General features: G+C 44.9%; 1 protein-coding gene across 7 annotated transcripts in view; it reads left to right on the forward strand.

Moving 5' to 3' along the window:
• Nucleotides 1-26,201, forward strand: part of KCNMA1 (potassium calcium-activated channel subfamily M alpha 1) — a 659,358-nt gene that overhangs the window by 358,191 nt on the left and 274,966 nt on the right. The gene's annotated exons all lie outside the window — the stretch shown is intronic.

Consider the following 26,201-nt stretch of genomic DNA (forward strand, 5'->3'; position numbering starts at 1 on the left):
ACAAGAGCACTAATCCAGTCCGTCATGATGGCCCCCTCCCGTGGTCTCACCTAAACCTAATTATCTCCCAAAGGCCCCATCTCCAAATACAATCACATTGGTCATTAGGGCTTCAATGTATAAATCTTGGGGAGACACAATTTATATGCTACCTCTGTATTTAATGTTTTGAAGAACTTTTAGCTTCTTTTCTTACTAGCTCTGTTCTGTCCCCAGCTTCTATAGGGACCTTGTGAGTTGACTATGAGGCTTATACTCTGCAGCTTACAGATGCCAACACCATGGTGGTTTGTTTATTCATTCAGTGGAAATTCAGTGACCTGATCTGTGCTGGATGCTGTGAGCCAGCAAACCAGTGAACATTATTAAGGACCATTTATAACCTAGTGGGGAGCCAGGCAGGAAATAAACAATAAAACAGACAAATACAAAAAAAACCCAGTCCATTGCAATCCATAATCATGCTGTGGAGATAAAAGAGGAGACCAGCCAGACAGGAGATGGCTGTGGCTTGACCTGGTGGGTGGTCAAATAAGAAAGTTAAAGAGGAGAGAGACATTTGGACAGAACCCACTGGTGGGTTAGATGTCAAGTGAATGGAAGGAAGGATCAGGTCCCTTCCTGGTGTTTGGCTTGAATAACAGGTCGAGGTGGTGTGATTTACTGAGAAAAGAGGGGCTGCGTTGGGGTGGTAAGTTGTTTGGGGACAAATTAGGACTTCCATCATGAATATGTTACATTTGAGAAGTCTGTGAGACATGGAGGAGGCAATGTCAAGTGGGAAGTTAAATATGAGAGTCCAGAACTTGGAAGAAAGCCCAGGCCGGTGTTAAACTTTCAGGATTGTAAAGAAGATTTTGAATGGATAGGATCGTCTAGGGAAAGAGGTGAAAGCAACCCAAGGTGGAGGGAGGAGTGTCCCCAACATTTAGAATCTGGGTAAAACAGAGCAGCCTGTCTGGGAAACTGAAACATCTTAGAACCTGGGAGGGTGGGATGGCGGAAGCCTCCCGGAGGGGGTGTTTCAAGGAGGAAGCAGTCTGCTGCCAGTTGCTGCTGAGACATCAGGGAGGACAGGAGCCCAAAGTCATCTGTCAGTTTGCTGCATGGGTGCTGTGGGTGACCCTGACAAATGCTGACAGTGAGTGGTCGGGATGGGGCCAGGGTGGGGCAGGCTGCGCCATGGGGCTCTGTTGGAAATCTGCCTGGCAGTACAGACAGTGAGAGTCGAGTATGTGAGTGGGATGTGGGATCAAGGAAGGCTTTGTTTCCTGCAGGGGAAGATAGCTGGGCGAGTTTATGTTTTGGTGCCAGCCCTCCAGTGCTGAGGGAGATATGGCTAGAGCATCGCAGGCCGAACAAAGCTGAAACAATGGTCCTTGGAGAGCTTGGCCTTTTGCAGGAGGAGGGAAACTTGCTCCAGCAAACGGGAGGCAAAGAGGAGGGACCAGGTGCGTGGGAGCGCGGGCACGGAGGGCTGCCGGTAGAGCAAAGAGGAAAACCTGAGCTGATTTCGCTTATTATTTATAATGACACTGTGCAGTGAGACCAGCAGCTGAGCACGGTGCTGCAGAAAAGGACCTGGGAGGTCAGAGGAGAGAACAGTGGCCTTGGGAAATTGGAAAACAAACCAATTCAGAAAAATAGCAGTTTGCAATCAGTAGAGAGGGTCAATTGCAGTGTAAGACCCTGCGTTTAGAGGGAAAGCAGTCGTTTCAGGTGCGTGGTTTCATCCAGGGATTTTCAGATTCTCAGGGCTCCTGTGGAGTGGAGGAAGAGTTAAGTCCATCAGAGGAGGGCTTTTGTCAGGGATGGAGAATGGCTACGTAGAGGTGAGGATAATGCAGGACTGTGGAAATTGGGCTGGGCGGGGAGGTCCCTGAGGTGTGGCAGGAAGCAAACGACTGGCCTGGGGTTGGGGATTTGGAGAGTTCTCTGAGGTTGAAGGAAAACACCAGTGTGGAATTCCTGAGCAGGCGAGCCTAAGGTGCAAGAAGTTGCGGTGGAAGAATGGGGTGTTTAGGGTCAAGATTTGCTGCAGTGGCTGCTGCTATGCTGCAGCAGCTGCTGATGACCAGATCCAGAGAGTGACCTTGGAAGTGGGTAGGTGGCGTGCAGTAAAAGGGAAGTTCACGGCCCAGAGGTCAGCATTTCCATGGTTCACCTGTGTCACAGTCATCAAGAAGATGACAGGAGGTACGTGAATGGGAAGGCTGTGAGTCAGGAGCCGTGTCCCCAGTCCTAATCATCAGGACAACTTGTACATGTGTGCGATCTGGAGACATTTGCTGCCCTGTTTCTTGTGCCTGATTACAATTTTGAATTTAACATTGACATGCAGGGATGCAGGTTTCAGAAATTCGAGTTTGTCCCTTGAAGATCCTGCTTTATATTTTAAGAATGGTGGGGGTTTTTATTTTCTGTTTTTTTGTTAATCCTCACCTGAGGATATTTTTTCCATTGATTTTTAGAAAGAGTGGAAAGGAGGGAGAGAGAGAGAAACATGGATGTGAGAGAGACACATCGATCGGTCACCTCCCGCACTCAGCCCCACTGGGGCTGGGGACCCAACCTATAACTGGGAATTGAACCTGTGACCCTTCAGTGCATGGGCTGAGGCTCTAACCACTGAATACCACCACCCAGGGCTAAGGATGGTTGTTTTAGTGACCTGGCCCTTGGAGATGTGCGTGCTTCTGCCCTCCTGAGAACCTTCTTCCAGCCTCCTCTGCTGCCGCCTTAGATCTGCACGGAGCATAGACATCAAGGATGAGATTGTTGAGATGGAAGTCCAGGTCTAGATGCTGAAAGCTACTTCGCAGGCCTCTGACCTTAGCCACATTCCGCCCATGCAGGACTAGCACTGTTTTCCTTTTTTGCAGGGCACCCCGAGAATCACACCACATTGTCACACATCATAACTGTGTCATTGCGCGTCATAACAATGGGATTCCACCAGTTATTATTGCACATTCCAATTATGTGATTACTCAGTCTTTCATCAACTATGTAATTAGACTTAATTACACCAATTGCACAAATAAACGATAGTCAACTACAAATTACTTAAAATAAAATTCAGAACTGCATATGTCGGCAGTTGCCCTGAAAACAAGAAAAGAGGAGAGTAAAAGGAAGAGGGCCCGTGAGTCCAGTGAACACGTGAAAGGAAAGCTGTGATCCTGACAGATCTGTGAGGGTCCTGGCAGGGAATCTCCTTATCTGGAAGTTTCCTGTCATTTTTTTTCTGCCACAGAGTGTGGTGTCAAGAATTGTGGATGTTGCCACCAAGAATACTGACCTGACGTGGCCATGCCCTGAAGAGCACATTGCTGTTACTCCCTTAAAGGAAACAGGGAAGGATCCAGAGCAAGAGCGAAGAGAGAGATGCTGATGAGAAGGGGGGGGGGCATGGAGAAGGGGCTGGGGAGGGGGAAGAGAGTGGAGCTATAAGGAGTTTGACATTTAGTGTTTGCAAAGAGTACAGTTTGATTTAATGCGGAGCACAGAATTAGTGCCAAGAATTCAAATTTACTATTCAAACCTCAGGCCTTACCTAACCCGCTGCTGTATTTCTGACTTTCCCTTTCCTTCACCCTTGGTTTTAATTCCCAAAACTCCTTCTGAGGTTGTTCTCTGAAGCTAGAACTTCAAGGCCAGGAGCCCATCAAGTTCTTTTCAAGACTAAATTTGTGAGATCAAAAAAGAATAGGAGAGAAACCCAGTATTTGGTACACTGGAGTAAAAGCAGTGCTCATTACTGTTTTCCATTTGAAGTGTCTCGAGTGTTGGATAGTTTTGAACTGGGAGCCTATAAAAGGCTTGAAGACTTGAGGCTGTGTCGCAGGGGACAGTTTTGTTCCTGTGGAGGCATCTCAGAGGGGAGGCTTGTCTGAGAGTAGGTTGTCTCTGGCCTGAGCCTAGAGCCAGAATAGACAGCGATGGTAGCTGCACTTGGCAGCTTTTTCAGCCCCTCTGTCTGGGAGAAGCAGCACCCTGTGCTTCTAGGAGGGGCAGGCCCTGTGGAGGGGGGCCCTCGCGCATCTGGAGGGTGTGGGCCCGCCGCATGGCGCTCTCACGAAGAGATATAATGGGAAGGTGCCATTTAAGCACATATATACTTAGGGGAAATTACCCGCTGCGCTGGCCGAGTGCTGCATAACCACTGAGCGCCAGGATTGCTCAACATCTGCCCCGGGCTCTTACCGCGGTTGACAGGATGAGTATTACTTCAAAAGTACACATAATAGCTGGTCTGTTACTGACACTATAAAAATACATCTGGATGCTATTGAGGGTCAGATTGGAGGTTCAGCGTACTTGGTTAGCTCCTGCCTGTATGCTAAAGGCAAACAGGCTGCATAGCTGCAATAATACAAATGAGGAGGGAGGTAGGCTTTCAGATCTAAAGCAAAGGCATGTTAATGTGGTGGATTTGTCTATGGAAGCCCTTGATATGGACAGTGGGAGCTAAGTGACCTTGTTTGAGACTTACCCATCGGCCCTTCGGTTTTTCCAAAGCCCCGGGACCGTGTTTCAGTTATTGCTCTGCTCTGATGGGCATTCCTTCCTGTGTGGAGGCTTAACGCCTGTTGAGGTCAAACTGCAGCTCGGGAAGGTGGCACCTAGGAGAGGGTAGAATGGTTATGCTGGAAATTGGAGCAAGGGAATCCAGTGAAATTGGAAGTAAGAGAGGGGAGTCAGGCTGGAATTTTGCAGCCCATATATCTGTTTGCTCATCTCCAAAAATCCACCAGCTCAAATAAGGTTAAGCTGATACTTATCAGTAAGTTTACAACAGTGTGACATTCCACTCTCTGATTTCCTTGTGGAGTGTGGAAAACGGATGTGCTGATATTAAGCACCCCAAGTGATTTCCTAAATGCAGTCTAAGATGCATAAGCAGTTTACACAAACAAGTCAACTCGCTGAGCTGTTACAATCTGCATTCTAGATTCTCAGCGGGGAGCTGGTCATTCCTGTTTGGCTCTTCTAAACAGAAATGACAGTGCAGAGATTAGAGTGGAGTGTATGGTGCGTGAAGATGTGGGCTGGGGCTAGCATCACAGTCCATTGGAGGCACTTCCCTCATTAAGCATCTCTGGTATGCATGCAATTCTGGCTAGAATAGGCTCAAGGAAAGATATTCTACAAAATGCTTCACATAAGTGTAGGAAACACCACGCAGCCTGAGCAGACATCAGCAAGGAAGGGAGGGGAGGGCTGCCTCAAGGCCAGTCACCAGGAACCAGCCATTCATTCAGCCAGTATTTACCATGTTCACAAGGTCACACACTGGCTTAGCTAGCTGTCATTAAGGGATTCTGACTTTAGTTCCAGTTTGCTCTCTCTAGGCCTATAAGCAGTTTCGATATTTATTGAGAATTACTATATGCAAAGATAAGCCCTTTACAAACTTACCTTATTTCTCTGTTCAGTAGCACTACTGTGATTGATGGAGAAAGGGAGCCTCAGGAAAGTTAAATATCTTGCCTGAGGTCACATGATTGCTAATTGGGACTAGAATTTAAGCCTCTGGTCTGAATCCAGAGTCCTGTTTTTTTTTTTTTAACTCCAAAATTATGTACCCTGTTACATGCCAATATCTAATGAACCCTGAGCAACTTCATCATTGTAAGCACACTTTAAATGTGGGAGACAGGCACAGGGGGGCTCAAATGTATTTAGGAACACATCTTTAATAATGTACGTGATAAGAAGAGCTTTGGATTAACGTGGGCAAGCTGTCAATTTCTCTTTCACATAATCTAGAAAGGCAGTTGGCAAGGTAATGTTCTGTTTTGCCTTCAAGCGGGATTGGAAGTATGTGCTTAAGTGTAAGTTAAAATATTAGATGTTAAACATATTTCCAGGTGATGTACTGTAGAATATTAAATTCTCAAGTGACTCCTTATATTGGAATAATAGAGATGAAAATCCTTTGGTGTGGGTACCAGGTCGTATATACATAGGAACTGAGGAGAGACCACCTCACGTTAATAATAATCATGGTTTGGCCAGGGAAACACTAGCAAATTATTGTTGACCAGAGATTTAATCTTAGCAAGGTTGAGCTAGGACTTTAATCCTCCCTCCCTCCCTCCCTCCCTCCCTCCCTCCCTCCCTCCCTCCCTCCCTCCCTCCCTCCCTCCCTCCCTCCCTTCCATTCTTTTATTTCTTCCTTTGGTTCTTCATTTATTTGTTTATCCATTTAGCAACGTTTATTGAGTACCTACCATGTCCCAGGAGCTAGTGGAGGCTCTGGTGAAGGCGTGAACAGGACACAGTTTTCAGCTTTCATGAACATGACATTACAGTGGACATGCACAGAAACTTGGGAATTTAGAGGAACAGAAGGAAGGCGAGTGTGGTTTGAGCCTAGCGCAGAAGGGAGTGTGGTGTGTGGGGCAGGAAACTTTCATGGAAGCGAAAGCGGTGCAGTTAGCAGGGAGACCCACCCGAGAGCAGACAGGAGCCTGGTTTGTGACTTTACATTTAGCAGTGTCATCTGTACCAGTTAACGAGCTTCCTCACTCGGTGCTAGCGACTGTCTAAGCACTTGTCACATTTTAACTCATTAAAACGTCACAACTCCACTCAACGAATTTTAAAACACCACTACCAAGTGGAAAAGCAGTGAGATCAGTGTCAGACTGATCGTTCAAAAAACTCTTTTATTGACTTAACAGTGAATTCGCACACAGTAACATTAGATTATTTCTTTCGGTTTCAAACAGTGATGATGCCTTTCTCATTTGATTGTCTTAGCACTAGTAGATAATTTTTTAACTGAGCAAAAATAGTTTATATTTAATGGGATTGTTTTTAAGCTTTAAGCTAAACAGGCGTTCTCTGTCCCCTGGTGAAACTGGCTCTTTTGCAAATGGGTCCACCCAATGGCTTTATTTTGCTTTATTTGCATTATGATATATCATGTTGGTCATAGTTCCAGCTGAGCAAAAGGGGTGTTTCGATCCATATGATTTTGTTGCTGCTCATAATAAATGGATATTATTACATCTCTGCTTCTCTGCTATTAGGCAGCTCACACATAACTACGGATGGTCTTTTTGGAACTGCTTACACAGAATGTGGTGGTTCAATAGCTAATGATTTTAAACATTTTTACAGTTAACTATTACTTAAGAAAATGATCCTTATTGTTTATCAATTTAATATTTAGGGTGAGTGATAACTAGAAGGAGTTATCCATCAAAATATATGCTGGTTTGAATGGACAAATTAAAGGGAAAGTCACTATTAAATGATTCACATGCTCGGTTCAGAACTGGCCCTTCCTGGATATTTATTTGCTGAGACTTTAGTTCCAGGAGGTTTTACTCTTTGAACATTTCTTTATTTTTCTTTTGTTTCTATTAGAAGAAGCTTCTCAAAAAGATAAGTTGACTGACATGTTTCTTGTAAAGTCGTTGGCACTCTGAGGCTCCATCTTTACCGCTGCATTTTGGCCTTGACTTTACTCCCTGTAAAATTGCCTTGGACAAGCCTTATTTTAGTAGGTAGAGTGGAGAGCCAGCCATGGGTGATTTGGGGTTGTTACAGAGACCCCCTCCATACTCCAAAATCTCTCTTTTTTTAACTTGCAACTTACTTAAAATTCTACATTTGTCCATTCATTCTGGAAGCCTTTCTGGTTGTTTTTAAATTTTAAGTAGTTCTTATTATCAGCTTGTACCTTAATGAAGCAGGTTTCGCTAACTGGCTCCTTAGCCTGGCAAGCACTGAGCTCCGAGAAGGGAACGACAAGGCTGAGAAATGAGAAAGCAAGCTAAAGGATAGCTTCCTCCAGGACCAGCTTTATGTTAAGTGGGGAGGTCGTTATAATGTTATTCAACACAGCGCACTGCCTGACCTCTGCTTGCCTGAGGAGATTACTGTGGGTTCATTCTAGGAGCTTCCTTGTCACCTTAATGATCTATATTTATTGACCCTTGGTTCTGTCTTGAGAGATTGTGAGAATTTGCATATTAGATAAATAACATCTCTGCCTCTATTAGTATTCTCCTGGAAAGGGAGTGAGATCGTTAATATTGATTGGTATTGCCAGTCTACCTTATACCTCTTTTGTATCTTTTGGAATTGAACACAATACTATACATATAACAGGTGCCAAATAAATGCTTTTTAAAGAAATCCATCTGTATATTTTCTGAGGCTTATATCACCACCAATAGAATAGTAGCCTGACACCCAGCTAAGGTGAAACCAAGCAGGCAAAAGAATTGATTATTTTGTTATTATGATTTTATTTAATAGTTAAAGATTCACACAATATTGCAACAACAAAAAAAAGAATTTCCTGTGCACCCTTCCTCCAGTGTTAGCCCTGTATGTAGTAGCCATAGTATGTTGTCAAAACTGGGAAATTGACATTGGGACAGCACTGTTCTCAGGTATAGACCTTTTTTGGGGTGTTTGCCAGTTTTTTGAAACACTTATTTTGCATAGTTTGAGGATATTTTATCACATGTAGATTTGTGGATTTTCCTCCCCAATCAGAATGTAGAACTCTCCCATCAGCATTAAAAACTCCCTTGTGAGAACTAAATTTTTAAAAGAAATGAACAATTGAAAAATAGACACTGACATTTTTACAAAGGCACATTAATGGACTTTAAAATGGTATTAATTTCGCCCAGCCAGGCGTGGCTCAGTGGTTGAACATCGACCTAGGATCCAGGAGATTGAGGTTTGATTCCCCATCAGGGCACATGCCCAGGTTGGGGGCTCGGTCCCCAGTAGGGGGTGGGCAGGAGGCATCGGATCAATGACTCTCTCATCATTGATGTTTCTATCTCTCTCTCTCCCTCTCTCTTCCTCTCTCAAATCAATAAAGACATATTTTAATAAATAAATAAATAAATAAATAAATAAATAAATAAATAATAAAATGGTATTAATTTCAAAGTGACTTTGAGGTTTAAAATCCACTAAAAAGCAATTGTTATTCAGTTGATTACCTGCAAATACAGTGTGGGTTTAAAAAGAATCACCCGTTTCCTCTTTTTCAGTCTTTCCAAGTAAAAACATCCTCAAACCTTGGTCGGTTCTGTTGATCACAGTGCAAACTTGCTGCCTACTGGAAAGCTCTTCCACGTTGCCATGCTCCCCTGCAATCACACACGGGTGCACGCATGTGGAGCTGTGCAGTCATCGCTCTTTCCCGGCAGGAGCACAGGCTTGGGTGGGAGCAGTGGAGCCTACTTTCTGCGTTGCTGGGAAAGACATTGGGAAACATGGGCAGGAGCCCTTGGCTCTTGCCATTTCCCAGCTGGGTTCCATCCAGCAAGTACCGGGAGAGAAACCGGGGGAAGGTCAGGAGGCCCCGATGCTGCTTTATATCATTACCTCTTTGGAGTTCTGCGAGTCTGTTTGTTCACCTGCTGGGGCACCATTGAGGAGAAACTGCTTTTGTTGGGTATCCATCTTTTTACCCAGTTGGGAGAGAAAGGGGAGGCAATAGGTAGTTGAGAATAATTCATACTTTCCCCTACAAGACAGGCCTTCCTCTTCCACTTTTCTTCAGAGATAACAGGCGCCTGGGTTGGCTCTTTTATTTCAGCTTTAGTTAAGACCTACCACACTCTCCCTTGAACATGAGCCAGTGGCTGCCCTACAAAGATGCCTCCAGCTGAGCTGGACCATGTCCTCGAGCGCCTGCTAAGAGCACAGTAGCAGTCACTTTAGAGAAACCAGCCTGTATCCCTACTATGCATTCAGTTCAGCATGTTCTCTTCTGCACAAGTATGAGTGCAGAGGGGTCATTGTCCCCTATGTCAGCACTTGTACTCTTGTCCTGGCTTCATAGAAACTCCAAATTAGAAACAAATGAAACAAACAAATGAAACTTAGAACAAATGAAAATTCACCAAATAAGCAGATGGTCATAACAGTATATAAACAAAACTTCCCTGTTTCTGCTTCATCGGCTGAGAGTAGATTTCCCGCCACACTTGTTGAACTAAGTGAGCACTGAACATGGTAACTTTAAAGTGAAAGCACATGATCAGAAGTGGCGTTTTCCCTCTTGCTGTCTTGACTCCAACTGGAAGAAAGCTACAGCCCCCAGAATCCATACTTTCAGGCACCATCTGGGATCTGAGGATGCCTAAACCCCTGAAGGACAGGACTCTGAGGGAGAGCCGGTTTGTCATGCTCCTAGCAGCCTAGATGGATATAGGATTTGATGAAAGGCAGCTGAGTGATGGCTTGGTGGCGTTGCTCACTAAGATCTTTAGAAAATGAGCAGAGAAAGTGGAGGCGGAGAAGAGGGTATCAGCTGAAACTCTTCTGTAGGACCATGCGTGTTCCCATGTAATTTGTCTGTAATTGTAGCCATGTGTCTAATATGTACAGGAATCCCCCATTCAAGGTACTGAAATTTGCCCATTATATGTAGATTCTAACTAATAGTTTAGACTCTGTTCTCTGAATAACAGAGGGAAAAGCTTCTTAATAGGCTGGGTCCTTTCAGGAATGAGGAAACACATGGCTTTGACAAGAAGACTTAACAGCCGTGGAGAAGCAGCATGTGATTTCAGGTAGCTCCCTCAGTGACACTGCGGGTCCAATCCCCCTCCCTAAAGAAGCCCCGGCAGCATCCTGCCCTGAAGAAGGGGCATGTCCCAGGATATTAGGATACTTTGTGTTGCAATAACAGTTTTCATCTTAGTATTAGCATAGGTGACTCTTTTCCTTTGGAATTTAATTGGACTGATTGTCCCCTTTGCCTCCAGGTTCTTCTGTTTCCAGTTCCTTCTCCCTAGCATCACCTGCATTAGCTTCCTACAAAACAAAGACAGTGAATGGCATCACTGTCCTGCATGTAAACTTGTATCCATTCCCTGTGTTCGTGGGATAAAGATGAGACATGCCGCCGAGGCACCCAGATGCTCCACGGTCTCCTGTCCCGCTTCGTTTCTTGCCAGTCCTCTGGGTTTCTTAGGCCCCGGTCATGTGGTGCCTCCCCCATCCCCACAGTGCACCGTGTCCTCTTGTGCCTCAGTTTCTGCCCACGCTCAGCCCTCTGCTTCAGTACCTCGTCCTGCCTTCCTTCCCTGATGGATTTCTACTCATCACCGAGGACCTCAGCAGTTAGGCGGAGCCCATCTTCTGCGCCCAGAGCCCCGTGTTTCTTACCTGTACTTGCTAACGATCATAATAGCTAAAAGTGACATACATTTACCATTTGCCAGCTACTAATGAAAAGCATTTGGTAACTCGTTTATTTCTTTCAACAACCCAAGGAGGTAGGTATTTGCATTTTATATATGAGGAGACTGAGGTACCCAGAAATTCATTGACAGGCCCCAGGTCATTCAGGATAGCTAGTGGCATTTTTGAAGCAAGGCCCTCTTGCTTTCAGACATTAAAACCCAGGCAAGCTCCTCTACTCAGTGGAAAACTACTCAAGAGCAGGAACCATGTTTGATTGAATTTTATGTCCCTAAAACTAGTATTGTGCCTGTCACAGAAGAAGAACCTTGGAGATATTTGTTGAATGAATGTACAGACTATTATATTTTCATTCAAAAATTTAATCATTTTGAAAACGTGTCATTCCACTTAGGCTTTTAAGTTTTTAGTTGAAAAGAGGGAATAAATTGCGATCAAGTGGGAACAGCTGCGCCTCGAGGCGTGGGGAGGGCAGTGCTGGGAGGAATCTGTGTTTCAGTCCTGCCTGCTCAACCCACGCGCCCAGTGCTGCTGGGTCTGGTGCCCATCCAGCTCTTACTGAGCCTGTGAGGTTGACACAGCTTCCTGCTTATGCGCACTGGGCCGAGTTCCCTCTCAAAGCTCTGGTCACACGTACAGGGGATTGCAAGGCTCAGCTCCAGGAGAACATTTTAAGAGGAATACCTGCTTTCCACACACTATTCCCACTGAGAACCAGGGGGGAGAAGTTGTGAGTCAGGGCTAGACCACACCAGCCTTTGGGTGGTTCTCAACATGTCAGGGCTCACCAGAGGCGGAGGGGGCAGAGGGTGGAGGGAAACAGCTCTTATGCTAAGTGGGAAGTTCACAGGGAAGTCTTTCTCAGATACCCCATGGGGCCTTGATAGCAGAGGGCAGCTTGATGGTCCCCTCCTGCCACAGTAGAGTTTTTATTCCATTAATAAGAACTTAAAAGTTGTGTTTTTTTTTTTATTCTCTTGTTCGGCTGATTTTGATAAAAACACCTTTGGGGAATCTCACCTGTAACTAAGGTTTGGTGAAATGGTCAAGGTATGTGTGGGGGACTCACGGTTGACCTGCCGTGCATGTTGAGATTAAGGAAAGATGGCTCCCTTGGGAGTGGGTTCAAATTCAGGATCGTAGGTGGCTTTGGGGGGGTTTTGTACCACCTCAAGCTTCTGAGACCGTTGCGTTCCTTCAGTGCCATGTTGTGCCTCGGGAGTCACCATGAACTCTGTAACCAAGGTGTTCGGGATGTTGGCGCTTAACTGTCTCTTATTTATCCGACCAGCCCAGCTCTGCTTCTGTAATGAACTGTAACCACAGGAAATCATGGTGTGTATCTTCATGTAACTGATGCCTTCAAAATTATGGTTGATGTTTAAGACTTCACTGAGGTTATTTGTCAAAGCAAAATACATGATAAAAGACATGCATATGGAAGGATGCCAGGGAACCATCTCATCAGAGCAACGGCAGCTCTGTCCTCACCTTGCCTCTGTCTCCCCTTCCTCGCCCCTAAGCTGCCTCTCCTCCCGGGTGGTGCAGTGCTCTGTACAGTGTCCTGTTGATAGTGGTTTGAACATTTCTCTGCCCGTGTCTTTCATTGCTGAAGTAACTCACCTCTCTCATGTCGACTCTTACCCAGGAGCCGCACTGCAGACTCTTTGATGTAGGTCTTTTCTGCATGGCAGCTGAGGCCAAGCTGTGGTTTTCATTGCATGATGCAACCTCACCCCTTCGGTTGTCGCGTCCAGGTTAACCAGAGCCTTTTCCTGCACTGCCCATGCATGCCGCGTGCTTCCCCCCGGGCCCGACCTGAATGTCATGAGCACCGGGCGCATGCATGGAATTGATGCGGCGAGCATTCTGACGCACCAAAGCACTGAGACTTAGGGTTCTCTTGGGACATCCCTGCAGGCCCCCAGTTTGCTGTGATACCACAAAGGCCACCTTGTCCCTTCCAAGTTCAAGACTAGAATGTTGGGAAAGAGAAACAAATCTCCTGTTTTTAGGCGTGTGCTGAGCAGAAGCTAATGACCAAAATTTAGAAGCGAGGGTCAGTTTTCCAAATAATAACTTACCTGATGATCAGTCCTACAAATCCCCAGCTCTGTGTGGCTATGCCCAAAGGAACCAGTATTACCGTACCTTTCACATCCTTCTGAACAGTGTTACCTAGCTTTGTTTTTTTAAAACATATTTTTAAATTCATTTTTAGATGCAGAGGTAGGGAGAGAGAAACATTGATGTGATAGTGAAACATTAATCGGCTGCCTCCTGCAGGCCCCCCACCTGGGATCAAGCCCGCAACCAGGGCATGTGCACTGACCAGGGATCGAACTGCCAACCTTTTGGTGCACAGGATGGCGCCCAACCAACTGCACCACACTGGCAAGGCACTTAGTTTGGTTTTGCTCAGATCTAATAGATGTTCAAATGTGTATACTTAAAAAAACACCTCTTAAGCTAAATGCTCTGGGAATTTCAGTCATTGACCTCTGTCCTACTTTATTGTGTAAACAGAAGTGCCACTAATACAACTTTGAAAGCTATAAAATGGTTGTACTATAGGGGATACTACATTCATTGAAGCACATTGGCACTGCATTCAGCATTATTGATTAGAAGTTGTGATTAGTTCCTCTCATGGAAATATATTTTTGCCTTAGGGCCGCCTAATGGCTTTCTTTAAACTGCTTTTCTTTTTCTTTTTTTATATATTTTTATTGGTTTCAGAGGGAGAGAAAGGGAGAGGGAGAGAGATAGAAACATCAATGGTGAGAGAGTCATTGATTGGCTGCCTCCTGCACGCCCCCTGCTGGGGATCGAGCCCGCAACCCGGGCATGTGCCCTGACCGGGAATCGAACAGAGATCTCCTGGATCCTAGGTCGATGCTCAACCACTGAGCCCTGCCGCCTGGGCGCTTTTCTTTTTTTAATATGTGTTTCGTTCCTTCTTTTATTCTCCAAATGCACTTTTATAAACATGATTGTCAGGATCTGTTTCCTTACTGCCTTTTTGTTATTCAATATAATTAGATGCTTTACGTTTTAGATATACCTTGGCTGTAAATCAAGAAAGATGACAAGGTGGGCATTACCAAAGTCTAGTAATCCTAGGGTAGGAATAAGACTTCTTAGAGAATTCCTGGGGGTGCTAGCATGCCGGAGCCCCTTAGATTGAAACTATGCTGTGAGGAGTCATAAGAAAAGATGAAAGACAGAAAGATGAAAGACAGAAAGACAGAAAAATGAAGGCTTCCTATCTTGTTTTCACTCTTCCTTTTGAATCGTGCTTTCCTCATATCGGGGTTTAGTGGATGGAAGCTCTTTCCATGCCCCCCGTTTCCCTATTCTATTAGACATACCCTGTTCGCCCTGTAGAAACACTTGCCTAGAGTTTCACGTGTTCTTTTGCTGAGCAGCGTGACGGTCCTTCAGATGGAAGCGTTTCCCTTTTCGAGGGCACTTAGGTGGCATCGGTGCAGCCTGCGCACAGCGGGAGCGCTGCCCAGCATGTTGAAAGGCTCTCGCCCCGTCGGAGCTTCCAGAGGGGTTTGCTGAAGGAAGCAACTGGTTCTCCCTGGCCAGTTCTTCAGCAGAGGACCCATTCTTTCCTCCTCCTCAGAAAAACACAGTGTTTCCGGATGGAGGGAAAGAATTTCTGAAATCCAAGCTAGAGTGAGGATAAGTGGACCCATTCGTGGAGACAAAGGAGAAAATCATAAGACATGAGCTTCCTAGGGCATCCTGGGTCCCTCCCAGAGATGTTTTCACAGTGATGGGGAAAGCAGCTCTAGAGGAAATCAGAGATATGGCAACAGAATTTGAAAGGGGCACTGCAGGGGGAAGCAAGGCAAAGGAAACGTCACCAATGAACCTGTAATTTGTGGCATTCCTTTCTAAATCTGGATCCTGAAATCAAGTGGACACCACTATAAGGGGGAAAGAGCTCTTATTTCTGCGGCAGGAGCAGGACACTTTTGATAAATAAGTGATTTTCAGTGCCAACCAGAAGCGAGCGGGAAAAAGAAAAATGAAGGTTAAAGAAATATTTCAGGAGGTGAGTTATTTTCATGAAGTAGCTGAGAAGGAAATGGAGTGTATACTAGAAGGTCTGATTGTATCACCGTAGGAGTTAAGAAGTCTTTACCATTTTCCCTCTTGACAGTGACTGTTTCTGACGGTAACTTGTCACCTCTGGTTTCCCGTGGCGACACTGGGCTCCACTGCCCACGTCGTCTTGTGTCATTCCTAAACAGTGACTCCTGCTCGCGCTCAGCAGACTCAGGACCTGCAATCAGCAAGCAACATCTCGGCCTCTCCTTTTTGGCTGCGAGGCTGCTGGGCTCTCAACAAAACTCCTAAATAGGAATACTTGCAACACTTCCAGGCCTCAGCTGGCAGCCAAAGACAGGGACAGCCAAAGACACAGCTATTTTATTCCCTTGTGTAATAAAGGTATAATTGTTTTCTACACCAGTTGTCAGAAAGACTTGTACCTGGTCTTTCTCTGTGTCTTCATAAAACAAAACAAAACAAAAACAAAACACAAAAACACCTCAGGATGTCAGAAACGAAGCTATCATAATTATCCCTTCGCATCACATAAATCCACGTGTAACTTCTCACTAACGGCAGTGTCCTTGCAGTGAGTGTGTGTGTATGTTTTGTGACAGCATTTTCTATTCTTACAAGTGTAGCCGCAGGTAAATGGAACAACTGTTTTTTTGTATAACTGTTTTGCAATGGTCTCGGGCCTCCTAAAGTCAATACCAGGCAGGTCTTTGGTGTTCCCACTCTTTGTAAGTGTAGCCATTTGAATGAGACCACTGAGTGGACCACGTGCCATTCTGGCTGTATCCAGATGGGGCTGGGAGAGTGCAGGGTTGAAACTGTAGGTCTCTTGGGCTGCTGGCTGAATTTTGGAGTCCATCAAAGAGGGTAGGAAAGGGATCTGTCTCAGGCATCCTCGCTACCCCCATCTGATTAGGCTGCCGGTCTGGGACCCAGAACAGGCTGGGCCTGGTTGTGGAGTCAGTAGCTTTGGTTTCTTCACTCTAAGTCCTGGCAGGTTGACCCATAACCAAAAGGCACTGTCAAGGTCAGGTTGTCCAGGTGTATCAGGATTATGTCAAAGTCAGGGAGGAGGACAGGGATGGAAGTGTAGGGCACAAACTAAGTAAGACACTAATGAGTGAGCAGGGAATGCCCAGCAGAGTCCAGGACAAACATTTGGAGAAGGCTCAGACAGAAGAATTGTGAAGTCGGTGCCCAATAAAGCCCGAAGAGGTCCCACAGTGATTTGAACCTGTTATGCTGTGGGACTTGCGATAGGCATGCTCAGCCTAGCTCTGGTTGGACAGCCTTTCTAAATAGAGGGCTCACACTTCATCTTAGGAGCCTCCGCCATTCTCTCTGCAACAGGAGAGCTTCTTCCATGGGAAGGCTCAAGGCCAGCGTGCCTGAAACCTCGTTCGAGGCTCTTCCTCATGGTTGTTCTCTCCTTAAGAGATGAGTACACCAGGCAGTTGCTCCCCAGCGTCTAGGAGCTGACTGTTGGTTATTACTGGTTAGAGATATTGTTTATGGGCTTCTTAACACATATATGACATTTACCCTCCAGAAAAAAGGCACTGGGGGCAGAAGGCACAGCAGGATGAGGCCTCTGTTCTTGCTTCCTCAGGTCTAAGTTTCTGTAGGCATGAGGAGGGTGGCTCCAGGGTTCGGAGGTCCTGCTCCCATGCCAGGCATTGTGTCGGGCTTCCTTGCTTTCTTTTCAGACCTGGGCTTCTTCTCATTTCCCTTCCTCCTCCCATTTCTAATCACCTCACCCAAGCTGTCCTATTTTGTGGGCGGTCCCAGAGTGATGTTAGGGTTTGGTGGAGAGCGTATGTTTGAGCCAGAGGGTTATGGATTGCGTGTGTGTGAGAGTGTGTTCCACCCACACGCAGCACCCAGGCCTGTCCACGGCTGTTCGACCCTGCCCTGGAAGAACTCAGTCTGCTTCGTAGTCTTCGTGATTGAGTGTGAATGCCTTGAGCACTGTTTGACTCATGCACCCACCATGTCTCCAGCAGACAAGCTTCACCGAAGCAGAGAAGGATGGTGTCAGTGGGGGCCGGGAAATGAGAGAGGAGGGTCGGTCAGTCAGGACTCTTCAGACAGTTTAGTTAAAGCAGCGCTCATTTGGCAAGACGCTGTTCCATGTAGTAGCTTAACTCTGATTTATTACATAAAAGTTGCTGGCAAGTGTGAACACTAATTCCACTCTGGTAGCAACTGTGATTGGAATAATTGTAGTCTGTAGGCAAGCTGGAGAAAACAAACATTAGTGGGAAGGTTGTCTTGGACATGATTCCAAGAGTCCAACAGGGAAGGAATACATAATCTTATGGGCATGGAACTGAAAGAGACATTTAGAAGACACAGGACTGGTTCCTGCCCTGGGTTCCTGCAGGTCCATGCTAAGCCACCCAGGCACACGAAACCCTGCTCTGCTAAGGAGAGCACACAACTTCCCGTGGCCACTCCTCAAAGTGACTCATGGTTTCCTCTGTCAGGAAATTGTGGTTAATTATTTAGTATGTGTGAGACTCTGTGGCCGCCTTCATGGAAATGTAAATGTTTCCGGTGTTTCTTTTTGAATATTACCCAAAGTTAATGCTCTAATATATAGCATCGCACCAGACGGTAGCTCACTGCACATCCTATTGGGCATTTGAATTGCATTATAACACCTGATAAGGAGGCGATAAAGCAAATACAAATGGAGATGTAAAGTGTGAAATGATTGATTCTGTCAGTTTTTGTTCATTTGGAGATTGTTATTATTGTTATTATTTTTTAGCATTTTTTTTGCAGTTATTGTCACTATCATTATTAACTTAGTTTTGAAAATAACTCTCACTTTTTCAGCAGTTGTATGGCTCAGGGTGTCTACCTGAATAATTCATTCTAATAATTAAGCATTCTTCTAGGAGACAAAGAAAATTACATGGATGGCTGATAGAGAGAACAAAATATGTCAGTTCCTTACACACTGGATTTCTCAATGAAGCGCACAGATTATTTGTTTTCATGAAACTCAGATGATTAAATCCCTGCTACTTTCTCATAGAGCTCTATGAGAAATAGAGCTCTATTATTTAATTTCGTCCTCACAGCAGCCTTTGAGGTTTGTATCTTTATATTCAGTTTACAGATGAGAAAACCACGACTTGGAGAAGTCAAATTATTTGCCCGCGATCATACAGCTAGTTACCCACAGAGCTGGGATTTTAATTTCCACCGAACTCCAAAACTACCTAACTGCTGCTTACTCTTGAGGTCAACTTACGATGCCCACGTTTTGCTTTTGATTTACTTCCTTGGGTGCATTAGTGGATGAAAAGATATGGAATAAAGATGAGAAGGAGAACCTAAGCTCAGATAGGATATTGAAGCCTTGTGCCAAAGTGTAGAAGAGCTCTGTGAGAAAGTAGCAGGGATTTAATCATCTGAGTTTCATGAAAACAAATGATCTGTGTGCTTCATTGAGAAATCCAGTGTGTAAGGAACTGACATATTTTGTTCTCTCTATCAGCCATCCATGTAATTTTCTTTGTCTCCTAGAAGAATGCTTAATTATTAGAATGAATTATTCAGGTAGACACCCTGAGCCCTACGACTGCTCTGAAGTCTATTGCTGCTTTTGTTCCCTGAGTCTCCATAGCACTCAGAGCTCAAGAAGACAGTAAATATATAGGATTTCAAAGAGTAGTGAGGGCCTATACACCACCTATCCGTTGGTTCCAATTAATTTCAACATGACCCCAATGAGGCGTATGTTTGTGGCTGTTGGATCATCATTTGGGCAGAAGCATAATTAGAAGCCTGGTGCTGTCAGAAGGATTAATAGACCTATTGATACACACCCATAACTGGAAATTTCCCAGCAAAGCCACTTAACCATCTGGCTTGGGATCATGATAGATCAGTACCGCAAGTGCAAGTAACAAAGGGTATTCACATTAGAACCATTGAAAGGTCTAAGAAAAGTGTTTCAAGATAAAACAAAGGGGTCATTTTGATGTTGCCATCATTAGTATTGATTAATGATTGAATACATACCCATCAATGATAACATCTTAGACAATAACTACTCCTAGACATTCTGGAATAAAGTCACAGTGCTGATCAACAGAAGACGGTTGCTTCTGGTTGGTAAAATAATCAAAACCAAACAATTTATTGAATATCGGCTCCATCCAATACACAACAAAAGCACCAACTTTAAAAAGATAAACTTTTAAGTCCAAAGCTCTGATAAGGTAATGTAAATGGGGGCACTGAGAGAAGCAAAAAGATAGAAAGCTTTCAACTTTGATCCATTTAAGACTTAGGCAGTCCCAGGGTACTGTCCAGTTTAGAAGACTATGTTTTATAACAAGCTTATTGCTTTCTCAATGATTAATTGGCGTTGTGTCATTCACACTGAATTCACTATTGTTATTAGCTGGTAAGATATTTTTCTGAGACTTAAAATTATATGAATAAAAACATTGGTTTCTAATTTGCAGTACAGTTGACCCTTGAACAATGCAGAGGTTAGAAGCATACTGATCCCACAAACTTGAAAATCCGCATATAATTTTTGACTCCCCAAAACTTAACTACTGATAGCCTGTGCTGTTGACTGGAAGCCTTGCCAATAACATAAACAGTCAGTTAACACTCATTTTGTATGATATATGTGTTACATGCTGTATTCTTACACTACAGTAAGCTAGAGAAAATAAAATGTTATTAAGAAAATCATAAGGCAGAGAAAATACATTTATAGTACTGTGCATATTTACTGAAAAGATCCACATATAAGTGGGCCCATGTAATTGGGTCAACTCTACAGTGGGTCAACTGTACAAAGACATGCTTCTCTTTTAAAATTTCTTGGTTTCATAATATTCTGATTAGTTAGGTGCTTTTATTCCTATTTTGTAGGTAGGAAAACTGAGACACTTAACTTATCCAAAAAATCCAGATATTATTAAATCTCAAAATTACTAAACTTCTGATCACTTAGATTTTCTCCCTCTTTGTTGCAGATAGGGTCCATAGTATCCATGACTGTATGATGCCTTCATTTTTAAAATTTTGATTGAATGGAATGCAAAGCTTATTGATTGTCTAACCCATAATTAGGAGTGTTCAAAGTATCTCAACATTATCACCCATTACTATGTTCATTCTTGTACTTCTAGAATAGGAGAAGGTGAGAGAAAATTGGGGCATGTTGAGGGTCATCCATCTTTAAGCAGATGGGTAGCTAGGAATTATTTCTCTTTAAGCAGAGACCTTGCCCCTCAGCTGCTGGGGTCAGGCTCCATGATGCCACTGCTACTCAGGGTCCCAGGAAGGACTTCTGAAGATTAGAAATGTCCCACATGACAGTCTTTATAGAACAGGGTTAGATGTAGGTTGGATAGGTCAGCTTCCTCTGAATTTTCCCAGACCATTCAACAAACATGGACTTTTTTCTAGGACAGTCAGCTAACCCCCATCGCTTTTGCATAAGCTCAGTGCCAACTCCCTGGGTCGCAGATACTTTGTCCTGTGTTCTTTTCTTTCTCCAAGGATGTTACAACTCATCTGGAGAAGTAGGTGGTATGGCAGAAAGGATACTGGGTCTCTGTCCCGACTACCACTTAGCTGCATGACCTTGGGTAGGAGTCTGAGCCTCTGCTTCTTTGGTTGGAAAAGATAGATTATGACAAGTTGTGAGGGCCAAAGGCAATAGCACATGTAAACTCTATACAATGTCAGGTACTATTATGTTGAATTAAATGATAGTCAACATTGTAAGACTGTTTAGAATTCCTTGCTCCTGATGCTATAGGGATTCAGAGATGGGAGAGGTCAGTGAGGGCATGAGTGGTTTGCCGAGCCATGCTTTTCAGCTGGCCTTGAAGGCCGCCTAAGGTTTGAACGCAGAGAGGGAGGAACATTTGAAGAGACCACAGCAAAAGCATAGCTTTAGAATTAGGATCTTGTGGGTCACACTCATGAAATAATGAAGGCCCTGGCTTGTGGGAGCAAAGGGCTTGGCCGGAGCGTAGCAGAAAATAAAATGGGAGATGCAGAGAGAGGCCGGGTTTTAGAGCGTCTTCTCAGCCAGGCTTAGGGTAGATGTACGAGACAGCAGGGAGCTATGATGGTGGATGAATGACATCTTTTAATTAGATTAATCTGGCAACATTGCAGAGGTGAGCCTAGGAGAGGAGTCCGGAATCGTTAAGCTCTTTGTATTGATTCATGCCTGTGGCGCTGTAGGCCTGAGCTCTGGTGGTCCATTATCCTGGTGGGAATTGAACAGGCGCCATCCAATTTAAAAAGGGACTAGCCACGCGAGTGAGGAGAATTTAAATATTGGAAATTATTGCGGAAAAGGCTGTTTTGTTCCTCAGCTAGTCCCTTCCCTCTCTTGTGGTTATGTATTAAATCATCTCGGAGGTTGGCTGTTGCTGTTGTGCCTAAGCTGCTTGACATGTCTTTATCTCTTACAAAGGATGGTCTCCAGAGCCTCTCCCTTCACCGTTTCCCTTTAAATATGACAGTAGGAGCGTGCTGCCCCGCACGCTCTGGCTAGTAATTGGACTGTCATGGGGGAAGCCTGGGTAGCACTGTTGTAATTACTTCCCTGTAGCGTCTTGCTTTCCCCCCGTGTCCCCATCTGCAACTGACAGTGTCTGTGCAGCCCCTCGGTCTCGGCAGTTAGTGAAGTGGCACGCAGCTGGTTATCTGGGGCGGTCTCCACCGATGATCACCTCCGTTCAGGTCCGAGTGGGATCTTCTCAAGCAGCAACACCTGAAATGAGTGTGTAGTTGCAAGGAAGGTCTGGAGCAGTGGTTTGCAAAGTGCTGTCCCCAGATGAGCAACGGCAGCTGGGAAATCATTCAGAATGCAAGTTCTCGGGACCCTCTCCCAGACCAACTAAATCAGAAACTCTGGGAGGCGGGGCCCACCGTTTGAACCAGACCCCCAGATGCTAAAGTCTGAGAACCACTGTCCCGAGGAAGTGTCTGCACAGGGTTGGACGGCCAGATTCAGGGAGGGGAAACAGACTTCAGAAGACCCCAGGGACGTTTAGAGGCTGAGGAGAGAGGGCAGTTACTTACCTCTTGGAGAGGACACAGATGTCCAGAGGATTAACTGCTGGAAGTGAGGTTTTTGTCTTTGGCTCTTTGCCCTTTGAAAGAAGACCTGGGGAGCTGTGGCTTGCCTGGTCCTTTGGAAAAACACGTGCTTAAGTCCGTTTTCAGGAAAGACTGTTGGATTTTCCCACACACGGGTCTTCCTTAGATATTATGTTGTTAAGTTGATGAAGAAAGACATATATTACCCACTTTTCGTGAATCTTACTTTCCTCTACAGAGAGAGCTCAATACTGAGATATGCTTACTTGATGGTTTGGAGGAAATAGGAGTTTGTATTTCAACCTCTATCTAACACTGAACATTTATCTCATAGGGAGCAGATCTTTATTGAGGTTCTTTTGAAGGTGCCCCAACCATAGCGTCCTGGTCAAAACATGACATTTGCCTAAGGTTTTAGTATCAGTCTTGACCCATGGACTCTGGGAGCCTGGGAATGAAGCGTTCATCAGCTTACCCAGCATCTTGTGTCCTCTAATTACCAAGTCAGTAATCAACCAAGAACAATTTAAGGAAAGTCAGTTTTCTTCTGCCAGGATTAGAACTAGTATCCGTACTCAATTCTTAAAACTCCACTTTTTTTTTTTTTTAATTGGCAACAAATGTCCATAAAAGCCTATTCTGCTGTGGGCATGCTCATCAGGATGGCAATTTAAATTTGAGTGTGTAATTCAGAGTCATTTTCCTTCATAGTTAAAAAAGTGATTTTTTCCCCCCCTAGCTCTTGAGATTTCTGTGTATCTAGACAAGGAACTCTCCTGCTTTACACAAGAAGGAAGGGGAGTTTGTGTTCCATTTTCCCATCCTACAGTGAGCATTAATCATTAAGATAAAATCTCCTGGTTGATATGACCAGCCCTTTTGTTTGTTGAATTACATCTTTTCTTTTTATAAGATCAATGGGTCGTTTCCATCTGGGGAATTTAGGACTTCCCCTCGGTGGTCTCTGATTGTGCAAGTCCATGGACCAAAGGCTCTGGGAGGATTGATCTCGGAGGGGTCCCGACCAACAGTTCTGTTGTCACTTGAGAAAATTCAGCAGTTCATTTCTCCTTGGGCTCTCTGGCAAGTTAAAGAGCTAAAAGGGGTGGAATACTGACTCCCTGGTTACTCTGGTCCTACCTGGGCCTCAGGGGCTGGCCCTCTTCTGTCCCTGGATTTCCTGCTCCTCTCTGGCTCCTTCGTCTCAGCAGTGTGCTCATTTATTGGTGAGCTCCAGCCGAGGAAGAGCTGCCAGCACCAGCAGCATAATTTACTCCCTTTATTATTTCAGCTCCAAGTCTAGGACTCGAGGAATGATATGAAACAATGATTAAATCAGCTCTAAATCTGATAGAAAAAAAGGTCTATTATGGTTTCAACGTTGTTCTCTGTAAATCACGGTGCTGCGGAGGTCTATTTTTCAACACCGTGTCCTTTGGCATCAGCCCTCCCGTTGTTGCCCGTGGGGATGGGCAGTGTAGGAAGGAGCAGCAGAAACGGCAAGGAGGGCACGGAGCAATGGAAAGAAGTTGCTACAGCCTGATTCCTTATAATTTTTGAATATCTGATTCTACTTATATTGAACCAAAACATCCTCTGGCACTGAGCTGACATCTCTTCCCACCCTGCTGTCTTCTTCTACAGCCTAGCAGATACTTTCCCCACGAGATGTATCTCAAGGTAACTCCCAAATTAACCTCAGAGGCCATGGAATTAATAGGAGCCAGGGAACTCACAGGACCCCCAAATACGCCTTCAGTGACTCCACTAATAACTACTGTGAGGGCAACAGTGAGCTTATAATTCGGCCTTGGTGAAGTGACAGTGGGTTTTCCATAATAGACTTAGGAACCAAGATTTCCTCTCTGTCCCCTTAACTGCACACACATCAATCTTGATGAATATGAATGTATAATGCACAGCTAATTCTATGGGCACACGTGAAGACCTGAGTGCAGTATTTAGCAGGCCTCACGCTCTTACACACACACACACACACACACGCACACAGCCCTTCATTTTTCAGGAGCACATCATACCAGTGGCTCATACAGCATAGAGAAACATGGTCTCTTTCTCCCTTGGGCTCTGTAGGAGATTTCTGGTTAACCTGGCTCATGTGCTTTGTTCCACTGCAGCGAGAGTAGCTCAGAACTCTGGCACCTGTAAACCGTGTGGGTCTTGTTCTTGAAACCAAACAAAATGCCATCACGGCTTGGGAATTGCAGAAGTGTCACTTATTAACTTTAGGTCCGGATTTTCCTTTTTCCGTTTAAATTAATACCTGTGTAGGACAGCAGGCAAAAAGCAGGGGTAGGCTGTGATGTTTAGCTTTCTGTCCTATCTCCTTTAAGTAACAGATTAAGCAAATTCATGCTGTCTTTCCTCCAACTTCCCTACCTGAGTGAAAACCTAGCAGTTGTCATTTCCTTTATAAAAGAACCGTTTTTTCAGTGTTTGTTTTTTGTTCAGTCTGCTTAGTTTGTAAATGCAAATGTAGATTACCCTTAATGCTTTTCTGGAGCTCTTTCCTCATATTTGTGATTTGGGAGATGACAAAAAGGGCATGTTTGACCTGTGATAGAGATAAGAATGGGTAAATCCAGTGCATGTAATATGATCGGAGAGCCCCACAGACTGACCCACTGTGGCTCCAGGTGGACCTTGCATTCAAATACTGCACAGATCCCTGCCTGTTGACCAACTAAGCACTGTCCTCACAGAAGTACAACTATACTAACTGGTATTGCATACAGCGATTTCCAAAGTGGCACTACTCGGAAATCCTCCATCCCGCACTTCTCAAGCTCGCCCTCTCCTGGCCTGGAGGCCCATGTTGCTTTCCATCCGGGGAGAGTATTTTACTTCTCCTCACACTCCCCCCTTTTGCTCACCTCACCTTCTTTATGCTCCTGGCCTGAGTGTTACCATTTGCTTACTGATAACAATCTACTATGAATTTTCATTCACAGCTTTGAGATGCTTATGAGGCTTTTCTGCTTCCCACCCAGCCCCAAACTTGGGACTTTTCACACGCTGATCCCCTGATCAGCCTGACGCAGGAAAGCACTCCGAAGCCGTGTACCAGTTTGTATAGTAGTACCCTTTGATCTGCCTACTCTTGAACAAAGTAGAGTGTGCTGGGGGTTCGCATTGGCTGCTTGAGACACACACAACGCCAGTTAACCTGCATGCCAAAGAAAACAATAAAATTAACCCTTAGAGTACTGCTTCAACGTTTTGGTTTAATGGTCTTGCCTTTTACCAGTTGGGCAATGCTTCTTCCCCCGGATCAGAACGCTGCACATGAAGTTCAGACGTAGTCTCGCCAGAACATCAACCAGGACCCTCACCTCCGCAGCTTTCCCGAGATGCTCCTGGGTCCTTTCCTATTAATCAACTGATGGCTTTAAAAGGGTTCAAAACACAGCCACTGTGTTTGATTGGAAATGGGCTCCTCTTCCAATGTGCTGGAGGGTGTGAGGGACTGTTTTCAGCTTTGGGACATGTCCTCTAAAAGAAAGAAGTCAGTCCTTTAAGGGTTAATGTGAAATTAAGGAATTTGGTAGTGTCTCTTGCTTGTCCTTCCTCCGAGGTGTCTGCATGATCTTCTTTAGATTTTTAGCTCAACTGTTGAATGATGATAAAAGTAACAAATATGTAAAATTACAAAAACAAATACAAGAAGAAAAGACTGGATGGTTGAATGGATAGACCCCTTGGCACTGCTTGCTTGATTATTACAGGGGGTAGAAGGACCAAGGGTTTCCTTTTCGGCACATTCACGGTGCCCTCTGCCCCAGCACCGCCGCTGCGCAGCAGGTGGG

Source organism: Miniopterus schreibersii, assembly GCF_964146895.1.
Source record: "Miniopterus schreibersii genome assembly, chromosome: 14".
Taxonomy (NCBI): Eukaryota; Metazoa; Chordata; class Mammalia; order Chiroptera; family Miniopteridae; genus Miniopterus; species Miniopterus schreibersii.